The 8,581-nt window shown below is 36.9% G+C and overlaps 1 protein-coding gene across 1 annotated transcript in view; it reads left to right on the top strand.

The window, feature by feature from the left end:
• ZC3H6 (zinc finger CCCH-type containing 6) overlaps positions 1-8,581 on the top strand; it is a 58,064-nt gene that overhangs the window by 686 nt on the left and 48,797 nt on the right. The gene's annotated exons all lie outside the window — the stretch shown is intronic.

Below are 8,581 nucleotides of genomic sequence, written 5' to 3'. Positions count from 1 at the left end.
TTTTTTTTTTTAAGGAAAAGTTTAACCCCCCCCTCCCCAGGCCATGTGTTTATAGTCTCACCCCTCGGAATTTGAAATAGTAAGTTTTAAGTTAAAAATGTTAGGTTTTGCAAAGGTTTAGTGTAGCAGTTTTCTTCTCAAGTGAAAACTCTATGAATTATCCTATCCAGCTGTATTTTCTAAATACTGTGTATAATTTGAACATTTAACTGAGATTCTGATATTTTTGCTAGGCCTTAAGGTGCACATTTTTGGTTCCTTTAGTGCTTTGGGCGTGTTTACGTATTTTAGTAGCGCAAATAGCGTATTTAAGTTTTGGTTAGGTTTTTATTTTACATTGATATCATTAAAAAAACGAGGGTTTAGTTCATTAAAAGTACTGAAATGCGATCTGTTGAATCTGGTTCTTATTTAGAATATTTAAAAATAAGGAGCCCGGCAATTATTCCTTAGTGAACAGAAGTAATCAAAAGTATACATTGACTCTAGTCTAAACTGTATACAGATTGCTCAAGTTTTACCTGTGGAGTAATGTGATACGCTTTTGGTAAAGCATTCCAAACACTTAAAAACACCCCACAAGCAGAAATAACAAACGACACTAAAATTTTGAAATATCTAAATATTTGGCAACCTTGAGAGTGATAAAAATATTTCAACAACTGTTATGGTAATTATAAAAGTAGATCACCAAGCAAGTCAAACATGCAGTAATTTTTGGAAAATAGAAAAACTCTTAAAAATTACGGCTATATAAGCTTGCACTTGACATACTTTTCATGATTATTTTATATTATCTTGTCATTAAAATGACAGAAGTCTTGGAATGGGTTAACTAATATTTTGAGAAATTTCCCACTGAATATCTGTGGACAGACCAATGACTGGGTTTTGCTAATGCCGCTAAAGTTCATAATTTTGTATGCAAGAAGGAAATATGTTTTCTGTTCACAAAGCAACTTCAATATGTAGAATTATGTGTTCTATGTAATAAAGAAACCATGTAGTCAGGTATTGAAATAATTTTATTAGTAAGGAACTCTATGCCAGACTTTAAAAAAAATTTGGAATTTTAAAATAATGAATTACAGGGTGTGTGGGTGGCTCATCTATTAAGCATCTGACTCTTGATTTCTGTTCAGGTCATGATTTCACAGTTTGTGGGATCGAGCCTTTCGCCCCCTTGGGCTCTGTGTCAGAACAAGATTTTAAATGGGAATGGAAATTCACAGAAGGCACAATTATTTTCTTTTAAAAAAATTGTAGTTTTCCTGCACTTAAAATTTTTTTTGAAGTTTATTTTGAGAGAGAGCACTTGCAGGGGCAAACACAGTTGGGAGAGAGGCAGAAAGAGAGTTAGAATCTCAAGCAGGCTCCTCGCTGATAGCAGAGGAGGAGTTGGGGGAGGGGGCAGGCAGGGCTTGATCTCAGGAACTATGAAGTCATGACTTGAGCCAAAACCAAGAGTTAGACGCTTACCGGACTGAGCCACTGGCCACCCCTCTTGCACATGTTTTACCTGATGAACATTTTGTACAGATTTGTTTGCCAGCTTTTTAAAAAAATACCCATTCGATGTACTTTTTAAATATTTCCATGCCTGGAGTGAAAACATGGTATTTTTATAAGTGTTACTAATATAATAATATCAATCAAGAAATTTGTGGGTATATAGAATATTAGTAGAGGACTTCTGCATAGGATCTGAGAAATCAAGAATAGAGGTGGAGAAGGAGTTGGGGGGAGTCCAAAGTGAGATAAAATACTTATCTCTCTCTCCATTCAATTCTTCCCTTTCATCCAGTTCTCTTAGGCACAACTTCAGCCACCCAGCTTTATATTTCACTGGATGTTGACCCAATTAAAACAATTCACAAACAACTTTTAAAGACAAAATACAGTGAGTCCCTGTTTTGGAGACATATCCAGTGAGTAGGAAAGATATATGCCTAAGTATCTATGACATAGTTTTCTGAAATATTCTAAAACTAAAAAGTTTTACAGGGCATGCTCTGGGAAGAATGATAATTTTAACATGAGCAATATAAGACCTTGTGATTCTGAGAGTCTTTAATTGATAAGAGATATGTAGAATATTTTCCTTTGGGAGGAGGTTATTCTCTGCACATTATGAACAGCCTTCCCGCCTCCTTTGTACCCTCCTCTCCCCACTTTTCTTCCTCATGTAAAACAAGAACAACAAAACTCCCAACTAGTCAGAATTACAATGTGTGTATATATGTGTGTACATATACATACATATTTTTTTTAAGTATTTATTTTGAGAGCAAAAACACAAGCTGGGGAGTGGCAGAGAGAGAGGGAGAAAACGTCTTTCACAAACCGTGAGATCATGACCTGAGCCAAAAACAAGAGTCAGACAGTAAATCAATTGAGCCACCTAGGCATCCCTATAGTAGTTTATATTTTCTCCCTCTTCTGTCTCCCCTGCACATAATGATTGAAACCTTGCTGAGAGGCTACACTGGAGCATCTGAAGGGATGAGGATGGAGATGATTACACTTTCCATTTGTAATAGGACTTTCATTTGATTCTCACATTAATCCCATGAGGAGGCATAGTATTACAGTGTTCACTAACTTGTCTAGGGGATCCTACAGATGGAGACTACATAGAGCACAGATATGCAAACTTCTGCTTATATTATTCTCACTCTTCATTAAGTTTGCATAGTGATGCAATGCAATAAGTTCCAGCCTTTACTTTCTGAATTGTTGTGGATTGTAACGTGGTACATTTAAGAAATACCTGCATTCTCAGTAAAACCTGGGTTTTGATCATCATTTTTCCTCTAACTTGGTTAATTTTTTTTCATGATTATTTATCTTATTTGTGAAATGAGATAGTTGAATTAGGTGATATTCAATCTCCCTTCCCATTTTAGTCAGTCAATAATTTTAATTAAAAAAATTGCAGATGCCTTATCTCACATTATAGTTCACTTGATGATGTTCTATACAATATCTGGTTTGTAAATTATTATGTATATTTGAGCAAATGCCTTCCCTCACTAGGCTATTAACTGTTTGTTTGTTTTTGAGAGAGAGAGAGGGAGAGAGAAAGAGCTTGCCTGCAAGTTGAGGAGGGGCAAAGAGAGAGGGTGATAGAGAGTCCCAAGCAGGCTCCTTGCCAAGCATGGAAGGCTCAATCCCACAACCAACCTGAGCTGAAACCCAAGAGTCATTCGCTCAATGGACTGAGCCACCCAGGTGCCCTTGTTTTATTTTTAATTGTGGTAAAATATACATGTAAAATTTATATCTTATCCATTTGTAAGTATACAGTTCAGTAGTGTTAAGGCCCTACACGTTGTTATATAACCAGTCTTCATAACTCTTTTCATCTTGCAAAGCTTAAATTGTATCATTATTTTTTTACTCCTGAATCTACTCATTTAACTATTATGAAAACTGTCAAAGTGAACTTTTCTTTGGCAAATATAAAAAACGCAAGTTATACATCATGTTTAGGTTTGATGTTTGAAAGGACTTTGACTCTTAGACATTTTTCTTTTCCTAGCCCTTCATAAACAAATTGTTTCATTTACTTTTTGAATTTTCATTCAACAGACTTGTGTGCCAAGTATATAGTATTGAGCACTAAGTAAACAAATCTGAATATAGTCTCACTGTATTTGCTCTCCAGGATCTTATAACCTAGTAGGAGAAACAGACTGGTAAATACATATTTACAACACCAGTCATATATTTGAGGTATAAATTGATTGCAGTAGTGGCATAGATGGGGAATTCAGAGAGACATCATGGAATTAGCTACATCTGGAGAATAAATAAAAGTTTGGCCAAGCAGAGACAGAAATACATGAAAAGCATGAAGAAGTGAAATGGCATGGTAGATTTAGAGATGATAAATGTGTTAGTATGTGAAGCATATACAACATATTTTGGGGAATGAGGAGAAGGCCTCAGTGAATTAGGGATCTGACCCTGAATGATGTAAAGATCTCATCAAAATTTTTAATTAAAAAATTTTTTTGTAGCTTAAGTAATCTCTTAACCCAACATGGAGCTCAAACTCAAGACCCTGAAATCAAGAGTCACATGTTTTTCTGACTAAGCTAGTCAGGCACCCCTCTCATCAAGTTTTTTAAGCAGAAGAATGTTGGGGTGCATTTTTTAGCATGATAACCTGGGGGCTAGGAGGAGGCAGACTACAGAAAGGGAGATCAGTAGAAGGAAGACAAGTTAGGGAACTTTCAATAATTTTCATTGAAAATTAAGCATCTAATATTTAGTATACATTGTTTTGGATTTGGGAATATAGCAGTAAGGAAAAAAATCCTTTACCTAATGGAGCTTACGTTTTCTTTGGAGAAAGAGATGATAAACATGAAAAACAAATGTGATCAGTGCTGTTAAAGTAGAAATGGAGGTAGGTTATCTGATGGGTGTGGGAAGGATATTTCCATTTTAAGTATGGTATATTAGGGAAACAGTCATCTGAAAAAGGAACATTTGAGCAAAGCATAAATAAGAGCAATCCAGGCCTAGTATATCTGGGGAAAAGCACTCTAGATACAGGGAACAAAAGGTGGAGAAAGCCTAGAACTAGGAATGAGCCTAGTGAAAATAATGAAAAAAACAAGGGGGCATGGGGCCAAAGAAAAGAATGAGCAAGGGGGAGAGAAGTAAGACATGAAGTTAGATGTGTAGGGCTTTGAAAACCCATCTTAAGGAACTTGGATTTCACTCTGAGTGGTATGGGAGGAGCCACTGGAGGATTTGAAGGAGCAGGGTCATGGTATAGTGAAAGAATGGTAAAAAGGAAGTAGCTTGCGGTAATATAAGTGACAAGTGATCATGGTTTAGGCCAAAAAGGTGAAAGTGGTTGGATTTTGGATATGGTTGGGAGATAGAACCAATAGGATTTGCTGATGGATGTGGATCATGAAAGAAAGGAATGAATCAAAGCTACTATAAAAATCTAGAAATTGGGTAATGAGGACCTAATCAAAAGCACTGGCAGTGAGAAGGCAGACAAAAGGCAAAATTCATGGAATATTTCTTAGAGTTGATAGAACTGGAGATAAAGCTCTTAGAGTTTTTAACAAAGATATTAGTCTAGATGTTGAGATCACCCAGGCATGTATAGTAGATCATGAAGAAGACAGAAGTTTTCTGGCAGCCAATGGAGGAGAAAGTTTCAAGGAAGGGGTGATCACAGAGCAGATAAAGGAAGGGGTTGAAAATTGGCCACAGGATATACTAAATTAGGACCTTTAAAAACATGAATGAATGAGTACTGCAAGGCTTGCAAATAGCTGGCCTTCAGACCTGACAGGATGTTTAAAAATATTTGTGCTTGAATGCCACTAGACTTTTAGTCTTCATCCTCCACAGTCTTTTTACTCACTGACCCTTTCTTTGCATACACAGCACCCAAGCTCTACTTATTAGGTGACTTGTCTGACCATGTAGGCATTTGAGTTTGTGACCTTTTGTTATGCAATGAAGTCAAACGTTCACGTGGACAGACCTGGCTTCCAAAAAAAGTCTTAGAGAGATGGGTGACCTTGAATTCACCAAGTCAAGCCTCCAGCCAGTCTAGGGCTATCAGAATATTTTTTGTGCAACACTGCCCTCAATGGCTTTACTTTAATTGTTCATATTCAGAAACTGATCCAGTCTCAGAGCTGATCAGACTTGGGGATGTTAATTCATGCTAAAAAGTAATAACAGTGGCTAACATTAAAAACAAAAATTTTTAAAGTTAATTTCTTTTTGAGAGAGAGACAGAGCACAAGTACGGGAGGGACCAAAAGAGAGGCCTTCGGGCTCTCAGCTGTCAGCACATAGCCTGATGCAGGACTTGAACTCATGAACCATGAGATCATCACTTGAGCCAAAGTTGGACACTTAACCAACTGAGCCAGTCAGGCACCCCAAGAGTGGCTAACATTTTTATGGTACTTACTATATGCTAGGTTCTGTTTTAAGTGCTTTCCATGAATTACTTCATTTAATCTTCACAATAACCCTATAAAACAGCCCTCATTTTACAAATGAGGAAACGGACATTAAGAGGTTGATGAATTTCCCAAGGTCACAGAGTAAATCAATGGGAACTCAAGTAATCTGATTGTGGAGCCTGTACTTTTTTTTTTTTTAGAAAGAATTTAAAAAATTTTTTTATGTTTATTTTTTAAATTGAGACAGAAACAGAGCATGAGTGGGGGAGGGGTAGAGAGAGAGAGGGAGACACCGAATCTGAAGCAGGCTCCAGGCTCTGAGCTGTCAGCACAGAGCCCGATGCAGGGCTCAAACCCACGAACCATGAGATCATGACCTAAGCCGAAGTCGGACGCTTAACTGACTGAGCCACCCAGGTACCCCGAGCCTACACTTTTATTTGAGGATAGACATCCTTATCACGAGAGTATGTGTACATGAATATCAGAATACCGATTCAGTCATGTAAAATGAGGGTCAGATGTTTTCATCAGGGAGGGTATTCTCTCCATGTAGGATGCTACATGGAAAACCAAATTATGAAAAGTTGCTTAATGAACAGGAGTATGGGATTAGAATGAGGAAGTTGATTGTAAATGACTGGAATTTTAGGTGACATCAGGCTCTGATAAAGTTCATAATATATCTGCCAGGCAGCTGCTTACGTGGCATCTGTCAGCCTTACAGGATATCTTCTTTCCTGAGCAATGCTTACATGGGCACTGGCCACATTTGTCTCTTCACCTTTACTTTTTCATCATTTCTTTCTAACCAGCCCTCTTTTCTGATAGGTACATTTCTTTTTATTGCATGCTAATGTCTTAATTTTAGTCATTTTTTACTTGACCCTATGTGTCAGATTTCTTCATCTCTGTTTTGGTTCATCATCTTTTGATTTTATGGTTGAACATTTGAAATTCCTGTTTCTTGTATCTTTTTTCAAGTGTTTGGTTCCTGGGAGATAATACTTGACTGCTGATGCCATGTACCAACCCAGATAGTAGACACTGGATGTCCTCAGCAAAAGCAGTTTTAGCAGATTATTATTACTCTTGGCAAAGAGCAACTTTTCTCTATTGTAAAATGATTTTGTATTTTTCTTTTGCTCTGCTTTTTTAATGTGAGTTCATGGCTTAACATTACTACTTTAGATTAACTTTTTAAAAAATGTTTATTTTTGAGAGAGAGCAAGCAAGCAAGCAAGCGTGAGCGGGGAAGGGGCAGAGAGAGAGAGAGAGAGTGAGAGAGAGAGAGAGAGTGAGTTGTGGATCCAAGCAGGCTCTGCACTGTCAGCATAGAGCCTGATGCAGGGTTTGAACTCACAAATTGTAAGATCATGACCTTTCAAAAATGAATAAACATTTTTTTAAAGAAAATAATCTAGATTTAGAATTTATGATACTCAGTATTTTACGTATATTGCTATTTATAATCCACATGCTTTAATTCATTTGATCCATGTAGACAGAACAGATATTAATACCTTCATTTTATAGTTTAGGAAATATATTTAAAAGTAAATAACTTGTCTAAGGTGACTAAGCAGCTGAGCAAGAACCATAGTCTGTCTCACAGCATTCGGTTTTGAACTCTTTACCTTATTGCCATTGCCTCTTACTGGTAGTAAATCTGACTCCATTTACTGATGCTGAATTGGGATATCAGATCCTTAAGAGGGCTTGATTTTTGTTTTTTTGTTTTTAAGTATTACTTGATCATGGCAATTTGAGCCTACGTTATTATAAATTCATCTTCTGTGACAAAGGGTTTTTCTAAATCCTAAAACATTTAAAATGGAATGTATAAAGAATATTAATTTTCTCACGTATTTTTAAAAGAGTATGAAATCACTTAACTAACCACATTTTTAGCTGTAGAAAACAAGAATTCTATTGTATATGCCTTTTAACCTTTTAAGATAATTTATTGAAAATGCAGACAGGTGCCAGGGTTGCTCAATTGGTTAAGCCTATGACTCTTTTCTTTTTTTACCTTAATACATAAAATTTTTATTAAAGTTCTTAAAATTTTTAAAAATAGTTTATTGTCAAATTGGTTTCCATATAACACCCAGTGCTCTTCCTCACAAGTGCCCTCCTCCATTACCACCACCTCTTTTCTCCCTCCCTCTCCCCCTTCAGCCCTCAGTTCGGTTTTAGTATTCAGTAGTGTCTCAGGTTTTTCGTCCCTCTCTCCCCCCAACTCTCTTTCCCCCTTCTCCTCCCCCTGGTCCTCCATTAGGTTTCTCCTGTTCTCCTGTTAGAGCTATGAGTGCAAACATATGGTATCTGTCCTTCTCTGCCTGACTTATCTCACTTAGCATGACACCCTTGAGGTCCATCCGCTTTGCTACAAATGGCCTTATTTCATTCTTTCTCATTGCCATGTAACACTCCATTGTATATATAGACCACATCTTGATCCATTCATCAGGTGATGGACATTTAGGCTCTTTCCATGTTTTGGCTATTGTAGAAAGTGCTGCTATGAACATTGGGGTACATGTGCCCCTATGCATCAGCACTTCTATATCCCTTGGGTAAATCCCTAGCAGTGTTATTGCTGGGTCATAAGGGAGTTCTATGGATAG

Source organism: Suricata suricatta, chromosome 4, assembly GCF_006229205.1.
Source record: "Suricata suricatta isolate VVHF042 chromosome 4, meerkat_22Aug2017_6uvM2_HiC, whole genome shotgun sequence".
NCBI lineage: Eukaryota > Metazoa > Chordata > Mammalia > Carnivora > Herpestidae > Suricata > Suricata suricatta.
This window is presented reverse-complemented; position numbering and strand designations above follow the sequence as displayed.